The sequence below is a fragment of the Arachis hypogaea genome, chromosome 5 (assembly GCF_003086295.3).
Source record: "Arachis hypogaea cultivar Tifrunner chromosome 5, arahy.Tifrunner.gnm2.J5K5, whole genome shotgun sequence".
Taxonomy (NCBI): Eukaryota; Viridiplantae; Streptophyta; class Magnoliopsida; order Fabales; family Fabaceae; genus Arachis; species Arachis hypogaea.
This window is the reverse complement of record NC_092040.1, coordinates 52697082-52705645: the sequence shown is the minus strand read 5'-3', so window position 1 is coordinate 52705645 and position 8564 is coordinate 52697082. Positions and strand designations below refer to the sequence as shown.

The window sequence follows — 8564 nt, the reverse complement described above, 5'->3', positions numbered from 1 at the left end:
ATCAATATTTAATCAGAGAATAAATTTAAAAAATATCAATAAATTTGATAATTTGGAGTTTGGACACTAATTAATACTTCATTTATTCATTTTTTTATCACTTTGCATTAAGAATCTTAGAATCACTAATTAAAGGTAAAGAGCAATACCTGGAGGAATTTATTTTCAAATTTTAAAGGTAAAGAGCAATACCTGGAGGAATATATCTTGCAAGCAAGTTCCTATACATCGAATTGAAACCCATTATCAACGAAAATTATCTACAAAGTTTATTGAAAAAAAAAAGTGGGTTAAACATAATGAAGAGGAGAATCATTTTAATAACGATAATAGAATCATGTGATCATGAAATTACAGAAAGAGATACACAAAAAAATAATTGGTCAAAACCCCAATGATTGCAAGATTACAGTACACAATTTATTCAAATCATCAATGTACCAAATTCACTCATAAATCCTAAAAGAATCTCTTCCTCGCAAAAAAACGACCATGCAGATAGAAATGCAGAACACAGAATAAAAAGAGCATATTTTTCCCATAAATTGAGAAGTTCTTTTATCTTTTAATTGAAAATCTTAAAAGTTCTTACTCTCCATCAATAAGTAGGACACAACTATAACCTGTTAACCACAATTATTAGGAAGCTAAGGTAACATAACCATATGATGCTAGATCTACAGTTTATAGTTTAACCAACCAATAAAGCAAGCAAACAACATAACCATTGCAACGTTCTCAGCAACAAAAACAAAAATTAAATTAAAACGAAAAGATAAAATGAAGCAAATCAGCTTAAACAAATCAAATAAAATTTTAGGTGAATTTCAAAACAGTGCATTATATCCCATCAGCACAAGAAATAAGAAAAAGATATAGATGTACTTTTCTAATGACTTGTCTCTGCAAAGAACTCCTGCTTTAATCTGACCTAAACCCAAAAAAACACACACAAAACAAACTAAAAGAACAGAAACAAATGTTTTGAAATAAAAACAGAAGAAGATTAGAAAAAACACAGTACTTTTTTATTTTGAGGTTAAAAAAATAGCTTACCTTTGCCTTACAGCCGATAACTTATTCAATGGCAAGATATCTACCACCATTCTTCTCCTCCATCTCCAATGGTGAATATCCACCGGTTAGCTTTCCGGCGTCACCACCTTACTACTGAGTTGCTGCCTCTTTGTTGACAACACTGATAAACCCCATTTGTAGGGTTTATCTTGTATTGATATTAAGAGATTTTATCACCTTTTACCCACATTTATTCAATAAAAATAGCATGGTTTTGTGATTGTCTCCTTATTTGTGCTTAGATGTGAAAACATGCTTTTTAGGCCTTTAACTTGATGATTTTGATTCACCTTTGATTCCACTAGATGCCTTGATGTGTTTGTTAGTGATTTCTGTAACACCCTACCATACAGAGTCTTATGCTTAAGTCATAATTCAGAGATGGCAAGGTATTACGACCTCTAAAATAAAAATTTAGTACGTATAGTAGTATGAATGATTGATTATAACTAGGAGCCTTTGTAGAAAAAGGGGTAAACAAAAACCGCAACTCAAAAGTGCAACACTCCGCTCGATAACGTAACGAACAAGGATAACCAACGCGTGATTATATATATACAAAGGAGTGTCAAAAACAGGAATATCAAGGCTTAAGATCCGGCTGCGAAGATAACCGGTCCGAGTATAACAATATATACATATGATAAAATAAGGAAAACCCCAAAGGAAACCCAAAGGGACACAAATACATAAAACCTATTCTCCAAAATCTCCCATAAGAGGAGTCATCACAGTTTGTATTATTTAATGGAGATAAAAGTATCTAAGCAAAACATATAAACCAAAACATAGCCCCGAGAACAAAGGATCTTCGCAATTATAGAAGTCTCCAGCATGCCTCAGCGAGAAACCTCACGTCCTGCATCTGAAAACCACAAAATCCGCATGGGTGAGAACCAGAGGTCCCCAGCATGGTAACAGCTTCCACATATATAATACATAATAATGGAGGAAAGCCAAAGGCAATCCTAGAACTTCCTACAGATAATATCAACGCTTATAAACAAACTAAACCATAAAGGGCATCTGACTAAAGATACTTCAGTCTAACTAATACTTCCCTTTCCAATTCCTTCAAACCTCCCAACCACCAGCAGGAGTATAATGTAGCAAACACAGTTATATCAGGCAAGAAATATACATTTAGGAACAAGTAAGGCATTTAGACAATTAGCAAGTAATATGCAGTCAAATAGGCAATCTCAAACAATTCACATAGTATGCATATAATGAATGCCTGTCCCTAGTGGCTGATGATATCATCTGTCGGTTATAGAGCCAACCCGACAAGTCCTGGCAGTTAACCATTGGACTGTCCCTCTGTCACGCATCCCCAACTCGAGTTATACTCATCATAAACTTGATCATAATCATGATCTATATCCATCACCTTCACTGGTGAATATTTACGGGGGCGAGCTCATCCGGGTCTTTCACAGTGCCCGGCTACACTTATGACATAGGGTCAAAAGAGTATCAAGTCTCAACCTGGAGCACGTGGTGGCTAGCCACTGCTACTACCCAGGGAAACTCGTATCTCCGATAGTGGAAGTGCAAATCACAATCATCAATAATTCAGCATAAACATGCATGAATTCTCATCCATGGATCAACATCCATATCAGCCATTCCGGCTCACGGTTAAATCCATAACCAGCCAATATTCATAGCATACACAGCTATTCCGGCTCACGGTTCAATCCAGAACCAGCCAATTCATAAACAATTACAGCCCTTCGGCCAATGGCATAACAAGCACTTCCACCACCATCCTCCACATCTCACTTAATCATCAATGATCCTCATTGATCATTCATTTTCCCTTGCTTCACTCGCAAGTTACCACATCCACTAGCTCCTTCTCTCATAGCTAGGCATATCATAATGATTTAAGATATAAGTGGTGAGATCGGAGGCTTAGAAGTATGAAATTTGGCTTTTAAAACTCAAAAATCAACTTTGGGATGGAAACAGGCCCACGTGTAAGACCCAGAATATTTGAAAAAGTCTTATTATGATCAAGTCTCAAATCCTATGGTTATTTATAGCCTTAATTTCAGAGATTATTTTATTAAAGATAATTAAGGCAAGTTTTGATTTATTGGATTTGAGATAAGTTATGATTTTTATCCAATTTCACAATTGTTGGATTATTTTCTATATTCAAATTTATAAAGTTGGTAGTCATGAAATAATAAGGATTTTATATGATTTGGATTAAATAAGTAATATTTTAAATATTATTACTGCTATTTTGGAAAATGAAGAAATTAAGTATACCATTTCTAATTTTTAGATTTGGGCATTTTATTGAAAATAATTTGTGAAATTGATGAGCAAATAGTATTTTCTATGTACAAATAGTGTTGGATTTAATTTGAGTTTCAATTACTATATTATTCCTAATTTTATGTGAAATTACCATAATGCCCTTAACCCTAATTTTCAAAAATGAAACCCTAACCTTGGAAACCCTAACCCGACCCGGTTTCCCCCAACTGCTGCCGCCCCTCTCTTCTAACAGCAGCAGCAACACTTCTCCTTCCTCAAACCAACACACTCAACAGCAGCAGATTTTCCCCTTTCCCCAACAGCTTGCAACACTCATGGCTTCCCATTGCCATGAAAGAAACCGAAATTAGAAGCAGAGGATGGAGAGGGAGTCAGAGTCGCGCGTCAGGGGAAGAGAAGAGGGAGAGGCGAGCCAGCAGCGGTGGGCCTCGCCGTCGCCGCCCTGCTGCTCGCCGTTCGCCACCAACGTCGAAGAAGAAGGAGATCAGAATCGGAAGTGAAGAGGGTCGCGTTTCATGCCGTGCAGTCGCGTTGCCCTCACCGCGTCGTGTCGCCGCGCCGTCAATCGTCCTCACCGCACCCCACAACGAGCTGCGTTCCCTAGCCACCCGTTGCATCCTCCCTGTGCCGTTCTTCACGCCATCGCGTTCCTTCGTCGCCGCCGCCGTTGACAGAAGAGGGAGTTTGATCCGAGAGCGCAGTGAGGGAAGGGCGTCGCCGGAGGAGAGCCTCAACCGCCGGGAAACCGTTACTGGAGCCTGTGTCATTTGGATTTCATCGCGAGTTACCTCCACCAGAAACCACCGTTGTGATTCTGATCACCGGGGACGACTCTGTGACTTTCGGGATCACCGCTGAAGCTCCAGGCAGAGTTTCTGCCGCTTGAGACCTTGCTGTTGTCGCCGGAAAATTTTGCCAGTAAGCGTTTTAAGTTTGATTTCAGTTCTTTTGGAATTTCGAGAAGGTTTGATGCTGTGTGGTTTTTATAGTTGATCCACCGGAGCTTCTGGCCGCCGCCGGAGCTGTGCCGGGGCCGGTTCGAATCCGCAGCTGCTTCGTGTTGTTATTCCGGTAAGAAATTATGTTTCGAAAGCCCTACGTTAGTGTCCCGTACGTGTATTAAAGCCTTTATGGTATTAATGTTCCTAGCGTTAGTAACTGAGGTTGCTTGTTGTAATTTAGAGTTGTTTATGCTGCTGCGAAAATGTGTGGGGCTGTGCTTTGAAGCTGCCTTTGATTTTGAGTTGAGGCGGAAAGGACTTGATGATACGTTTGGGTTATGGAATTTTGCGTTTTGAGGTAGGGGCGCTTTCCAAAAAACTATGTTTTGTGTATTGGAATTATTACATATGGATACTGATGTGAGATATTGTGTATTTAGTGATTGTATCTGCCTTATGTATTATTTGATTGACTCGAACGATTATGGATGTTGGTTTGGCTGAATTTGTTGTGCGGCTTGTGAAATGTAATGTTTGAAGTTGATTCTTTAAAGATTTGAATCTGAGTTTAATCCGTTGAGGATTGATTTGATTTGAGCCAATTATTTTAATGATGTGAAAAGTCGAATGCACTTTTGAATTCAACACGGTTTATTTTAATTGATTTGGTTTTGGACAAATGATTTGTTATTGAGCCGTTTCTTTAAAGCTTTGGAAATGAGTTATATCGATTGATATTGAGTTGATTTGAAATGGTATCCTTGAGATACGCCACTGAGGCGATTGTTGGATTTTAGCTTGCTTTAAATTGATTTCTGGTTTTGAGCTATTGAAAAGGAATGAGAAATGGTTTAGTTGGGACCCGAACCGGGTGGCAAAAGTCCAAGTTTTAGGGGAGGTGCTGCCGAAATTTCTATAAAATCCTACACTTGTTTGTAAGGTTATTTAAAAAGGGTTGGATTTGAGAAATTGTATTATTTGATTTATTAAAAGGATATTTATGTTTTCAAGCTTAATTTATTTGATGAACCTTATACGTTGAGTTCGGCTTATTTAAAACTGAACTATTTTTACCGTTTGAATCACTGAAGGAAAGAATGATGCTTTAATATTGATTTCAATATAAAAAGGAGTTTTTAGTGATTTCAAAGGAACCTAGACTTTTGATTGATTAATCAAGTTTGAGGCATTTTGGAAGAGTTAGAACAATGGGTTCTAAAAAGAAACTTGAAAGTGGTTTGATTCAAATGAACCGGTTTCGTTTCAAATGAGTTGATTTTTGGACCGGGTTGGAACTTGTGATTTTGTATGGCCGGTTTTATAGTAAATTCAGTTTTATTTACTTGAACCGAGAAATCTATGATTTTAAGAGTTTCAATGAATTTTAAGGAATTTATATAAGTTGACCTTCCCTAAAGACTTGGGACTCTGCCGAGAAACTTTTGTTATAAAATCCCATTGTTGGATGGGTGATTTTGAATGCTTTGAAATAAATCCTTAACTTGCCATGGTTTTGGAAGTTTTGGAAAGAGAATGCTGAGAGTGGCTTTGTTTTAAAAAGGGAACTCACTTTGAGTAAAATTTGGCTTATGAGCCTGAGATGATTTGAGAAATGAGATCTTCAAAGCCAAGGCTGAAAAGAGTTAAAAATTTGATTTCAAAGTGAAATGGCTTGAGAAAAGTGAGTTATGGCTTAAATGCCGGTTTTATGAATTTGATGATGTTGAATGATGGAAGTACTGTTTTTGTTATGGGCCGGAATGGCTGTGTGTGATATTGACTTATGGCTGATTGCCGAATGAGTTATAAGCCGTATGGCTGGCTATGAATTATGAATTTAAGCCGAAGGACTGTATTTATTGATAAATTGGTTGGTTCTGAATTGAACCGTGAGCCGGATGGCTGAGATGGATGGTGATCCATGATTGAATATAAATGCATGTATGCAATTGAATGATTTGTGGATTTAAGCCGAATGGCTGAGATGAAGGTTGTAAGCGAGTATGCTTGTGTTTTTCTCTCTGTTGTAAGGGTAACAGGGCACCGATACCCTCTAATGGCGACAGGGCGCATATACCCTCTAATGGCGACAGGGCGCATATACCCTCTAATGGCGACAGGGCGCAGATACCCTCTAATGATAATAATGCGCAACAGAGAGACTGTGTCCGGGTTAGCTACCGGACACGTCGGGTTGGCTTGGTAACCGACAGATGATATCATCAGCCACTAGGGACAGGCATGCATCATATGCATCTATGTGACATTGTTTGGGTATGCATATTGTACTTGGTTTGCCTATGTGATTAACTGCTAATTGTTCTACTTGCAATAGCTGTTTGTTTGTGTTTGCATCTTCCTACTTGTGTTTGCATCTGGAACTCTGTCGGATTGTGGTGGATTGGTTGTGGTTGGATTGTTTGGGCCTAGGGCCGTGGTTGGAATGAGATAAACCGATGACTGATTTCGGTTTTGTGGTTCCGGTTTGGAATAAGATATGAAAGGTTATTTTGGTTCAGTATAGATAAACCTTTTTGAAATGCTTTGATGTTTTGAGAATTGAACAGTTCCTCTTTCAGAAAAGATTTCTGACTTTACTTTCATTGTAAACTGTTGTTTTTGAAAAGAGGCATAAGATGGTTATTAATCACTGGTACGGTTTATCTTCATGTATCCTATTACAGTAATTCCCAAAAACCCTCTACTGAGAACCCTTTCGAGGATGATGTTCTCACCCCTTACATTTTTCCCCTTTCAGGATATGGGCGCAGAAGTTACGAAGAATTTATTTAGTTATTGTTGTGATGTTCTGTATTGCTTTGGACTATTAATTATTGTACCCTCGCCTTTATCTTGATATATTCTATAAGAGGGATAGGGATTGTATTGGTTAATGTCTGTAATATTATTTATATATATATGTATGTATATATATGGATGTACTCTTTATGAGTTTTTTGTAAGTTGTATGGTTTCTATGGATGTACGTTATCGGACAAAAGCATTTTTGGGAACGGTATTTGCGGTTTAAAGTTTTTAAACAGGCTCATATTTTAGTATTAAATAGTATAAGTGTCGTCGTAATGTCCGAGCTATCAGAGTTGCGCAGCCGGAAACGTGAGCTTTGGTAGTTAGGGTGTTACACCACGCGTACGCGCACTCCACGCGCACGCGCGGATGGCCTTCAAAAACTTCATCGACGCGCAAGCGTCATGCACGCTAACGTGTGGATTAAACATTTGCCAATCGACGCGTACGCGTCAACCACGCGTACGCGTGGGTGTCCTCGTGCCCCAAGCACAACACTGGCACGATTCTGGCATAACTCTTTGGAAAATGGCTGAGCATTGGGTGCAGCACAATCGGCGCGCCCGCGCACATCACGCTCACGCGTGGATGGCATTTTCCGGAAGAACGGCGTGCACGCGCCAAGTGCGTCCACGCGCAAGGGGTCATTCTGCTAAAAATTTTCTAAGTTAAAAGCTGCAGAATTCACCAATTTAAACCCTAATCTTCCAACGGACATAACTTTCTCATTTTAAATCGTTTTTCACCCGTTCTTCGAACGGCATGGACATCCCGGATCCAATTTCATTTATAAATAGATTTGGCACAAAACAGAGATCCGTAGTCCAAATTATGTCCCGCCAAATTATGCCCAAAAACCATATTTTTCATAAAAACCACAAAGTGCCATTTGCAAACAAGCCATTTCCAACTCTTTTCAAAATCAATCAAAACATGCCATTTTCATCCCTTTTCTTTGAAATCAATCAAAATATATCAATTTCAACATCAAGCCTCCTCAACTCACGCATTGACACATTACCACAATATACAAAGTCACTATCTCATCATTCTAACCCACTTCACCCAAGTGGCTCAAACTCAAATATATTGACATATCATATACTCTTACTCATGCCAATTCTCAACAACACCAATTCCAATAAATCATCATTGTACACAATCAATATCATACTCACCATCAACATGGTTCAACCCACAATTCAACCATAACCAATCATCAAGCATATATCACAACATGCATATTTCTCATACATCATACCATCAAGGCATCATTAATCATCATCACATATGTGACCACATCATATATCTCAATCATTCAACAACATCAACCATTCAATGCCTATCTTAGGGCCTCTAGCCTAAGTATTTCCTACCACATTACATATTAGATACGGGAAACCGAAACCATACCTTAGCCGATTTTCCCAAGCTCCACCGGAGCAC

General features: G+C 38.5%; 1 long non-coding RNA gene across 1 annotated transcript; it reads left to right on the top strand.

Moving 5' to 3' along the window:
* The first annotated feature begins 4295 nt into the window (after positions 1 to 4295).
* Positions 4296 to 7311, top strand: LOC140184583 (uncharacterized). The gene is made up of 3 exons (XR_011881661.1): positions 4296 to 4440; positions 4552 to 4668; positions 7069 to 7311. It is a non-coding gene; the product is annotated as an uncharacterized lncRNA (long non-coding RNA).
* Positions 7312 to 8564: the final 1253 nt, after the last annotated feature.